The sequence below is a fragment of the Schistocerca serialis genome, chromosome 3 (assembly GCF_023864345.2).
Source record: "Schistocerca serialis cubense isolate TAMUIC-IGC-003099 chromosome 3, iqSchSeri2.2, whole genome shotgun sequence".
NCBI lineage: Eukaryota > Metazoa > Arthropoda > Insecta > Orthoptera > Acrididae > Schistocerca > Schistocerca serialis.
The window spans coordinates 475,237,763-475,250,653 of NC_064640.1; positions in this window are offsets into that span (position 1 = coordinate 475,237,763).

Here is a 12,891-nt window from a genome sequence, read left to right on the forward strand (position 1 = left end):
ACAGACGCAATTCCCAAAAACAAAGGAAAAGTATGACAGACTCTGTCCTACATGTGAGGTCATTGAGCTATTTGTGGATAGCTGTCACAAGAAGTATTCTGTTGGGGAGAATACCACCACTGACGAAATGCTCCCATGCTGCATAGGAAGATGCCCTCTGCATCAGTACTTTCCCTCAAAAACCAACAAGATCGCGATGAAAAGAAGGTTCACTGGTTGCAAAGATGACTTCCCTACACGTACAACTTGGAAGAGTATGCTGGCACACCGCATGAAGGTCTTTTCAGATTGAGTAACAAACCACCTGACTTCATCAAAAGAATGGTTCTGCCCTTATTGCGAAGCGGACGAAATATCACGTCAGACAACCGGTTTACTGACTTCGCTCTTGTTGATGAGCTCAGAAAGCATAAGCTCACATATGTTCTGAAAGCCAAAGGAAGGAAGCAGTACGGCAGTATCTTCGGGTTAAACGGTGGATAAGCTCTTATCTCATGTAGTCAAAGATGGCAGAAGAAATGGGACCCTCGTGCCTTCTATTCGTAATAACGATGCTACTGATTCTTATCAGGTCAGATCACGAGGCCATAAATCATAACATTTTACAGCTCAACAAATAGTGGAGTGAATACAGCCCACTTTATGTGTTCAACGTATGATGTATGCTGAAATAACGTCCTTCGCCAGTGACTGGATCAACTCCCTCCTCTATCCTCCTTGGTTATGATCTTATACCGTTACGCATGAGGTGTTGTCCAAAGTTGGCCTATGACACTACTCTAAATTTTGAAACAAGTACAGTGGAGGGATTAAAAAAATTATTTTCAGAGTCATGTATTTTGGGTAGTAAAATCCTTTTTTCCTTCAATTCTTAATTTAACCATTAATCTCTATCCTAAAAAATGTAAATACGAAGGAGTATCACCAAGATCCAAAACGGGATCAGAGTTATGACAATTTGAAATTATATGCCTCCTTGGATGATTTAGAGCGAGCAACGTTACGAATAGGTTGGGACAGACGGAAGGTTAAACACAAAGCCTGTGACTACCTTTGGCTGGATAATACCACATTTGATTTTCTGGAAAACAAAACTTCTATGTCCGGGAGATGATACTGTAGTGCCCTCACTCCACTTCCGGCGAAGAGGAACAGCATTGTTGAAACTAGGGTTCCATTTCTTCATCCTTTCTCCCATACAGCAACCTGAGGACAGGAATCAATATTACCTCCTCGCGCCAGATACTTGCCGTCTCTAAACAGCATGTCCCATTATACGTACGATAAAACCTACTCTAACACAAATATATATATTTATCCAAAACAGTGTTTTTACCCTGCACTATACACAAAAGAAAAATATTCAGAAATCGCGAGGATGACACGAGCTGTTAATTAGTTCCTTGGACTTAGTGCACAACGTGGCTGACGTTTCTGCACCCCTCTCTCCTGTCACTCATTCTTTCGCATCTTCTTTTTGGCCTCTCTCCTCATTTCCATCAATACCTATTGTGCAATTGTCTCCCTTATACCCTTTAATGGTTTTCAGACGTCCAGTATGCACAAATGTTGTCCTTGTTGGCAGCTGAAACTTCTCATTTATCGGTGATGTAGTTTCAGCTACTTTATGTGGGCCAAATGTCTTCGTGACTTCCTTCGGGGTATATGGACTTGACGTGATCATCCATTGACCCTTTTTATACTGTGGCAATGTCCCTACTCGTTTCATCGCCTTTCTCTGCTTTTCCAGTTTTTCAGTATTAGCTCGGCAGACTTTCTCCATACTTCCTTAACGGTTCCAGAATACTACTGTGCTGTGTCTCCTTTCCTGCCTCCACCATTTCGAATGGCGACAACCCTGTGCTAGTACGTACTCGAGTGTTGTACACATTCACTCCGAAGGATAGGTACTTGTACCAGTCTGATTGGTGTGAATTAAAGTAATAGCTAACCATCTTCCCAATTGTCCGATTAGTGAAGTGGACTGGTTCTTAATTTCTAAATCTGTAGGAACCACCACAACTCTTTCATCAGGTCTGTAATTATTGTCTCTGCACGTCAAACTTCATTATGCACCTATGCACCAATGCTTGTGTGACCATGGTTGCCTGTTGGTCCGGCATTGATAGCATCTCAGTTTAAGGAGAAAGAAGATCTTTTATGGGTAACACAAAACATTTATACGCTGATGTTCAGATGTATAGGTCTAATAAGCCCTCCCCAATGAAACTGAATGATTCCTTTGCTCTGGTAGCCTCTGTAACAGTGCCTGCTCTCGACCGGATCTACTAGCTGTCCGCAGTCCACATCAGTGCTGACATACCGATCGACATCATCTTTCGTTCCCTTCCACCACTACTTTTCCGTCACTTTCCGAGTCACTGCTTGGCAGCCCCAATGGCCCGATAAAATGTGACTATGCACCTCACGTAACAACTATAGCTTCAGCTTTGCGGGCACCACAACTTGTGGTCTTAATATTGTGTCTCTGTGTAATAATTCATCACGGATGCCAAACCACTGTTGTTTGCCATACTATTTGCACCTTTCCTCGGAGCCGCTATGCTGCTTGTTGTTCGACAAGGACGTAACGTAGTGCCTGTATTAGAGTTATTTTTCTGCATAGGTGGTTCCTGCGGTTCTTTCCTGGTTTGCGGATTATTTCGTACTCCAATTCATAGAGTATCAATGCCTGTCTCATCAGTTATCAGCGCTGACAGGTACTACTTAATCTCCATCCCTGTCTTGCAGTATACAATACTAGGTTTTACCAAACGACATGCTGTATCTAGTGTGTCACTATCCTCCAATAGTTCTATTACACATCACATATAAAATGGTAGTTCAGGCTCCACATCCACTCATAGCGATTTTTCGGTGTCTCTAGCCTTAATGTCATGGTTCATGGCTCAACTGGGTTGTTGTGTACATTTCTCAGGGTAGATCATGTTTTTATTGAGTAATCGAACACGGCGCTATAATGTAAGAAGCATTTTTTTCTCGCCTGCACATGCAGAATATTGTTAGGGGCTTCCACCCTTTTTTACACCTCTAATTTCTCATGTTTTCTACGTTATCCTAGAACTCACCATGATTAACAGCACAGATTTTCACTATACTGTACCATAACTACTGCAGAAGATCCACTAATGCTCTACTTAAGTACGAAAGACACATTTATAGATCATACAATATTGTTACATACGACTCATACATCGCACATAGAACACTGTAGAAAGTATATTATTGCGTTCTGCTTACACTGCATATTTATATGACTGTAGAACCGTAACTGGATATAATTATTGCTCAAGATTTGAAAGAATATTTTAAGACACTTAAAAAAGTAAACTTTACGTTGGTAAGGGACTTACTATAATGTAGACTTTAATGAGACAAGTCGTAGTCTTTCGAAATACACAATCATAAACGGTTCCACTTCAACACACCGACTTCACGGCAGTTATACAGAAAAGAAGTTATACGGAATCAGATTCGCAAATGGAACAGGGAAGGTGGGCGAGTTAGTGCTACTAGAGGTACTCTCATCACTCACTTTCGGGTGTCTTGCTGAGTATTGATGTAGATGTATAGCAGTAAGCAATAAAGTCAACATGAGTATTAAATGAATGCATTAGAGTTGGAGATGTTGCAGAGCATCGGTATTCAGCAAGTGTTTCAGCCATGGAATATTCTGCATCACGCTAATAAATTGAATACGAAGCACATTAGTTTCCATGACTATGACAATAGTTTACTGAAACACTTACATTGCGTGTATTTTTGTGGTTGAGAATAAACACTGAAAAAAAAAATGTATGAAAATATTGAATTTTTCTTCCCTCACCAAAAAAACTCTTTAATAGAAGACTTTGCTATTGCATAATACCACAAGCGAGTAATGGAGTTTTAACATTTTAATAATATTTTTGTGAAGTGTTTTCAAGTAACTAATAAAAATAAATTGGCCTGTAATTAATATTATCACATTACTCATGTAAAAGATAATTTTATATACTTGATCTAAATACTGTAAATATCAAATTTGTACATGTTGGACTACCGTTCACTTCCAGTAGTTACTAGATATTACGATTATTTCCTTTTGCAGAATACTATTCGCTAATTTCCATAAAGATTGTGTCTTTGTGGAATGTAGTATTGCAAGTGACTAAATTGCCTCGCTTCTAAGAACCAAAATAGATAAATGTGCTTCATTTGCCCTGTCTATGGTAGAGTTAACTGCTGAATAGCTCCATACTGATACGGCACGTAACTCGGAATTTACATGGTGAATGGTTGGGCACTGACTCGTTGGACTTGCATTTAGATGTAACTTAATGTTGTCAGCGTATAGGTGATACAGATGTGTCTTGTTTAAGGCGTTAGAACAGAACCCACAGATGCGGTGTTGGTCAACGTCAATGGCTGCTTCACCAGAACTGCTTGTACGATTCGAATAGCGCGGCACATCAAAGGAGTGCCTGCCCCTGGACCCCCGCCACGCTTGCTGCTCCTCCCACCGGAAAGTCTATCCCAGCTAGCACCCTAGCGCTGTGGTGTGGAGTGGTCGTCTTCAGTCCTGTCAGTTCGCCGAGTTGTCGTGACCTGAATAGCTGCAGAACAAACGCAGAAGACATGGAGGCCAAATACAGCATCATTGTTCTCTTGTGGCTCGCTGGTAAGATTTTACCAGTTACGTAATTTGACATTGGATACGATTCGTTTTAATTTTCAGCAGAAACCAGCTTATGGCAATAATGTTATAGTAATAGAATGTTGCTCTCCCTTTTAACTGAGACCCACAGACTATGAAATTAATGGTAATTTTTAACAACATTTACCGTCAAGTGTCTTAGAAATAGCTTCCATTTCATTTAACAGTTTCGTAATCGAGTGTCGAATTATGCAACTGAAGTTTATGTGAAGGAGGACTGCAGAGCGATGACGTTTGAGAGGAAACGTCCGTCAGAATGTTGAGATTCCCGTCAGATGGATTCAGAACGATTGTGAAGCACTTAGGGCAAAGTTTCAAGAAGTTCATTTAAGGAATGACGTCTTTAAGGTTACTTATGGATATTTTTATTTAAAAATCACTTGGAATTATCCTTTTGTGAAGTTTTCCTTCGGGTCATTCACATTTAGCATTATATGGAATCAAATATTTGCTAATAATTCAACACAATAAATGTGTCCTTTTGGGAGTGTGTGCTTTCCCATCTTAATGAAATCCGACGGTGTTCTGAAAAAGATAAAAAAAATAGTTACAAGCATTAAAGGAGCAATATGGCAAGCAACGGACGGCATAACTGATAATTGTGTGGAGGGTGTAAGATAAGCCTTAGTCAAGACTGAATTTACGCCCAAAAAGTCTTTCAGCGTAAAACAATTTCGAAGGTATCTAATCACCGAACCGTCAAGTGACATCTTCGACTGTTACATGTTCTAATTTTTCCTTTCTTACAGCTTATCAGCGAGGAGGTTGCTTTAAGCTCGTAATTGATGCAGAGAATACCAGTGCAGAGGAGTTGGCTAATGAAATAACTGAGTAAGTGTTGCAATTTTTTTGCATCCAAAATCCATATACTCCGTTATTTCTACAATGCTTGGATGTTTTTGTCAGTACCCTTCTCCTGCCTCTAACATCTCTGTCTTAAGGTGTTTATAATGCCTAAGGCTATTTCTATTATACGTTTGCTATCATATAACTGGCTTCACGAAAACATGTCTTATTTTCATATGTGAACACCTATATGTTTCACTTCTCATAAATGTGATGCTGAATCATTTTTAGAAATTAATATGTAGTATGTATTTTAATATAAAACGTATAGTTTTGAAACCGAAAATGCTATAATAAAGATCCACGTTAAGTAACTGTAACACAATATAAAGGGTCTCCCATTAATCTCGATCGCAAGTAACTTTCAGTCCAGAACCAAATTAAAAATTTATCCAGAAAATGTTGTGTAGTTACCAGGCAGACAATAGCCGGAGTAGTTGCCTTTCTTGCAACTTTTTTCGGTATGACATCATCAATAACAGTACCTCTTTTTAAATAGCACTCCATTAAAAAAAATCACTTTTTCTACTGAAGACCAGTTGAAAAACGTATTACACTGTACCGCTATCATAGCCACGTAATAATCTCTTATTTATAATAATGTTACTTGTAGTATACTACTCTAGTACTTTTAAAAGGTATGTTGTGTACGGAGGCGTTCTACTTTCACTTTGTTGGTGTACATTTTACTCGTACAAACAGTCAGCTGAAGATCGCTGACTGAATGATCGGTGATCGTTTTCCTCCTCTTTCCCACTTGTTTTCTATCAACTGCAGCATGTGGACGCTTTACGTTATAACGGGTACTACAGGTGAGTCAAAGGCAATTACTTGACACGTTTTTAATAACGTCAGCATCACGTGAATGGTATGTTACCATCCGGTGTTTTGAAAAGGTCTTGAGGAAAGACAGTGGAGTACCGCATAAGAGAAATGTATTAATGTATGTAATAAATGTATGTAATAAATGCTATTTAAAAGAGATGTGCTGCTGTACATTCTTTGTAACAAACAAACTCATAAAAAATGCAGTCATGCTGGTTAGCGTATCCCTGATAGCTAAACAACATATCCAGGATATAGTTTTAATTTTACTTCTGAACGAAAAGCTATAGAATGTGGCGACAATAAATGGAACATCTTGTGTACTAAATTAATCAAAAGCGGACTCAGTGCGTTAATTACGAACACGATGAAAATTGGGCATCATGAGTGAAACGCCGGCCGCTGTGTTCGGGCGGTTCTAGGCCCTTCAGTCCGGACCCGCGCTGCTGCTGCGGTTGCAGGTTCGAATCCTGCCTCGGGCATGGATGTGTGTAATGTCTTTAGGTTAGTTAGGTTTAAGTAGTTTTAAGTCTAGGGGACTTATGACCTCAGATTTTAAGTCCCATAGTGCTTAGAGCCATTTGAACCGTTTCATGAATAATTATTAAACGTCATACTATGTTACTATAAATGATGACGATCATCTGTCTTTGTCAGCTGTATTGGAGGCGATCTCAGAATCTAGACACGATTGTTTTTCTTATTACAGAAGTTTATTCGCCCATATCGCACAAAAATACACAATGAGTACTAGTTACCGTGAAATTAAATCGCCATCTTCAAATCATCTGTGGAGATAACTATTTTTTATAGGGCTAACCGTCGAAAAAATGGACTGGCCCTGTAAATTTTTTTCCTATACAAATGATGTTAATATGGCGATTTGATTTTGGTGGAACTAGTAGTTATTGTGTGTTTCTACCCGATCTGGAATGAAATTTTGTAATAAGAAGAACAAATGGGTTTCTTTTGAATTATTTCCTAGACAGCCACAAATTTTTGACACTGCTGTTTGTGCACAATTCCAGCTATAGTTTTCTGACCTGAGTCAGTTCTGAAAACTATCCTCATAAGAATTACAGTGATCCAAGTCCTTTCTGTTCCTTTCATTGTAGAAAGAACAGAAGAATTCCCAACTTCTTTACTGGGAGATTATACTGGGGAAAAAACTGATGACCATAATAATCGTTTTTAGACCGATCACCGCATAGGCCTTGGTCTCAGCTGATCAGAGTGACAGACTATATGGCCTTACCAGTATATACCATCGTGTGATATTCGAACTGAAACCAGTGACGTAGTGAGCCTAACCACTGTTACGTTAAATTCTCTTGCGACTGTCAGTGCTGTTACATTGCCTTTCTCCATGTAACACTCTCCTTGTTATGTTGCCTATGTTCCTGCTTGGATGTAGCCTGCAACCTATAAATGCCTCCATGATCATTCGAAAATAATGTAAACATATACTTCCTGGCATCTCGCTGGCGATCGAACTATGGAATCAGTTAATGACACATTTATGGCAGTTGCGTATAAGCTAGATAAAACCAACCACAATACCTTACTGAGATACCGTTCAGACATCCATTATACCGTGATTCGGTGCTGTGTTATCTGTTCATCTCACTCATATTCATGTGACACTCGGGAAAGCAATGTTGTTGATGAGTAATAATCGTCTTCAGGCAGATGAATCCGTTATTCTTCAACGCACTTAGAAACGCATCTGTAGCGTTTCAGGAAAGATGACAAGTATGCGGGAGTAACCAGCATTTAAACAAGTGCAACGGCAAAGAAGAGTGTTCACATACATCATGGTAGCAAGAACTCCGACGGCTACTGCATTAAACTCATGACATTAAGACTCAGTATGCCATAATCTGTCACTCTGTGGCGATTTAGATCTGGTATTTAAAATATCTTCTTGTTCCATGATATGAACTGATTATCTTTGGGTCAACACCAAATGTGTTATACGGAGAAGGCTTATAAACTGCTGATACACACTGAAGGTGCGGGCAGTTAGCGGCACTATACACATGAACTCGTTTTCTGGAATCGCGTCGTTCACATTCTCGTTCTGATTTATTTACTCCGGGATCCCACTAAAATCACATCAGCCGAGTTACCTTGTATTTTACTGAACAACATCATTCGCGAATCCCGAAAATGATTAATCTTTTACTTGAATGCTCTATCGACGATGACCTTCCGAGTATGTTCCGCTCTAACCTCCTTGCTTTTCAGCTACCACTTTTTTTTAACAATGATTCCCTCCCTCCGAAATTTGCTGATTCTGTCACCACCAGAATCCTTGAGTTCTCCGCATCATTGGGTGAGAAAGCACTACCGCTCACCTATCAGCAGTCATATTCCTCCAATTTTCAAGGCACCAGAACAAGCAATGTTGAGGTAAGGTGTAGGAGTGGTTCATAATACGTATTTTCTTTGGTTTAGGGACATACTCGCTCCGACTGCAGCATTCTCGCTTCCTTCCGACGTGGAGGGTCTTCAAGAGCAAGGTGTAGAATGTGCAGTCACTACTGAAATGACAACATCTGGAATCGAAACAATTATTGAAAACACCACAGCAGTGACACCAGGAGTAAATGAAACTGGAGGTGGATCATCTTTGATTATACCACGAGCTGGTGACAACATAGTAAAAGTTTTGGAAGCATCAGTTCTTACATTCGCTGTAGCTTTGTGTGCTCTGCTAATGTATAAGTTGATTATAAAGCTCATCAAGTACGCTACATGGCACGGTAGCACTACATTGGCCTCGGCACCCACTGATATGGAGATGTCTATGGTAAGGCGTTAGTAAAGGCTGGGAGATGAAGTAGAAAAACATATACAGTTTTTATATCTTATATCTAAAACACAAAGAAATATTTTAAAACACGCACACACACACACACACACACACACACACACACACACACATCCAATCGCTACTAACATGTGAATGCAACACACCAACATCAATGTACGAGAGCTCGTGCTTTAATCTTCGCTATGCACGAAACCTCCCTTCCTCGAACATTCACGATTTCATAGTTGAACTGGTAACATTAAGTGATTGCTGTAGTATAACCACTGTTCTTGACTCATAATTTTGCTATTGTTGTAAAGGTGGGCGAATGGTGGACTGTGGAGGCAGTGCTGATTTTTAAGTGAGGAGAAAAAATTACTGTCTTATTGCACATACGAAGAAATGGTTCATTTGAATTTGGTAAACTACTTCAATTTTTTCAGACTGTCTACAGGAATATATTTACCACATTATATAAATGTGTCATTAATCGAATTGTGTGAAACATACTACAATATGTTTGCAATGATAAACACTCAAGTAGAGGATACGTATTTTTTTAATTTCCGTGAAATAATATTACATCGACTTAAAAAACCATACTCACTTTAAGACGTAGTATTATAAGCAGTTGGGGAAATACGAGCTGGTAGTGAAACTTGGTAACGATTATAACTACAGCACCTAACTGAATTCGTTACTGACTTACAACAAAATTTTTTTGTACGAAGTTTACTGATGACATCATCTTAATTTACTGTTCAGACACATTTGTGTGATAACATTTTTATCTTCGAAATTATACGTTTGGTTGATACTAGTAGTAGTACATACTAACAGGTGAAAATATTTTGTTCACTACATTTATAATGTTTAGTTCTTATAATAGTTCTAACTTCGATACTTTGCATTAAATTTAATTACATTCATTTCAGTAGGTCATACCTAATATATTACGAATTTTCTATAGGTCTCATACTGTGACGGAAGAGGAATTTGAGAGCGCAAACGTGTTTTGTCCATATCTGTCTGTGGCAAATTTGTTATTGAAGTTCATCGGCGTCGGTAAAATCTACGTTTTGGACATAAAGTATCTGAAAATTTTAAAGTTGTATAGTAAAATTGTTGTATAACAGAAAATAATATTTTTTGGTACAGTTTTTCTTTTGACATACCTTCCAGTATTTTATCCTCATATATGTGTTCGTTTTCTATATTTTATGCACAATAGTGTTATATTAAATGAAATAAATGTAACTACTGCGGTAATGCATTGTTTTAAAAATTAATTAATAAGGATCCAAATGTAAAGGAATAAATTTCTTACTTAAAATAAAGAAAATATACTGCTTTATTAATTTATCTGATAGAAAACGATTCATTTTTAGTTTCTTGGTGGCCTTATTTTACGTAAACAACCCACATAGATGTATACTGGAAAGTTTAATGACTTTCAAGAACGAAATTATGCTTCACAGCAGTAATTAACATGGCAAATAACACTTACTTTATTTGTCGTGCGTAGTATTGAGGTGTGGAATGCTATAGTTTGCTTTAATTACTCAATAACGGTTTAAAGAAGAAAGAAAGAAATCTTCCGTTGTCGGGTAACTATTTCGTTTGAATATCAGTTATATTCGTACTTTAAACTTTATAATGTGGAGCTGTATTTCATAACATACTCACATACTTTGCATTTAAACTGGATATTTTTATTTACTCATTCACTGCAGGAGAAAAAGTTATGTACATAAATTATTGTAGCAGTGTTTCACAACAAGGAAGAACTCGAGCCTTTTCACCTGCTCAGGAGCAACACAAATACGTTGAGAGTGTTTGCATATATATATATATATATATATATATATATATATATAATTATTATATAATTATATATGTTGTAGTGAGTGGCACAACTGCTTGAGTAATAATGGCGTTCCTGAAGCATTATAGTTTGTTGCGGCAGCTGGGCTCTGTACAGAGTAAATCATATATAATCAATACGTGCCTTATTTTAGTGCAAATCAATGTGGCGATGTCAGACACTCAGATCGGTGCCAAACGTTGTATGTAGACAGAGTATCAACCAAAACACGCATTTAGTTCGTTCTATGTGCTGTCATCCATTAGACCATATGTAAATGGTAATTAAAAGTAACACCAGAACTACGGAGCACAAGGAATACGTATCTGTGAGTGGTAGTTTCGTAGATCTCGCGTGGGTGAGTTGGTGCAGCGTGAGATCGTCGTACAGAAGATCCTTCGTTCGAACACCACTGATGACAGTATGTTTTAACTTATTACTCGTGAAAATGTTGTATGGGAGAACATTTTAGTAACATGTAAAAGGACTTTTCGGAGATGTAGCAATGTTCGTTTAGTAATCAGCTTTCGCTTTGACAGTTGAAAGCAGCTATCGTATGGAGTACATTTGTAAAGCTGGGTGTATTTTCTGTCGGATATGTGCGACAGAATAGACAACCCCCCGTGATGAAGCAGCTAGAGCATTTGTAGTTTCACAGCACAAACGTAGACAATCGGAACATTAGGATAAAGAAGGAATTGCATCACACGTGCAGAAGTACTAATAGTCCCATATAATATTTTCGCGCATAGTACAGCTAAAAAGTTGTCATCATTGGAGTATGAGCCCAGAACCTTCGGTACTAAGGTGTAACGATCTACCAAATTCCCCACGGAAGCTATACAGATTAGTTACTCACTGTTATGCCTTTCCTGTACTCCGTTCTCTTGGTGTTACTTTTAAATGACGTTTAATCCCCTTCTGCTGGACGGCAGAACATAGTAGGAACTAAATCGGAATTTAGATTGATACTCTGTCTACAAAAAAAAAAAAAAACGTTTGATACAGATCTGGGTGTCTGACATGGGGAGGTTTGGGTGTCAGATCTACTGACCTCATGCTCCTAGACATATTCAGCAGCAATAATCTTCATTTTGCTAATAAGCGGTGACTTATTATCTAGGCATTTGCTCAACCCTGCTATTCCAAATAGAGTCTTACATCACTCAGTATCATTTGAATTAATGTTACTGGTCTCTAGCTTTTACAAATTCATAATTAGGGTACTACTTGGTATCAACTATGTTACAGGGAGTGATAGGAAAGCTCTGCTTCATATACAATTTAACGCTTGTTTCTACTGAAACCCTACACTGGCAGTCTTTAAGGCAGCTTAGAAGACCGTCGACAATTCATGCTCTAAACATTTTATGTTTTTGGTTTTTTACCTCACTATCAGTGACATAAAAATCACAGAATATATTGAAAATTATGTATAAGTTTTTAATGTGAGGAAAATGTAAATAATGAAAATACTGAACTATGGGTACGAAATGCCAAAATGAAGATGTGAATGTAAACAATATTAATAGTGAGAACTGTGATGCCAAACCTCAGGTGTGAATAATTCCTACGATTTACAAATATTAATAAGAGAGAAGGCAATGGAGGAGAAAAATCCAGTCAATTGTACCGAACAATTAGGTAAACTCAAATCAAGGTGCACTGATCAGGTTGAAAAACACGAATCCTGTTTACATGAATAGCTTTTCCTAGTTTTAAATAAATTTTAAATAAATTACAATTGCATAAGTGAATGAAACACACTAAAGTATAGATATATGAGCAGAACTACATATTTTTTCACTCGTTAAAAGAAATACT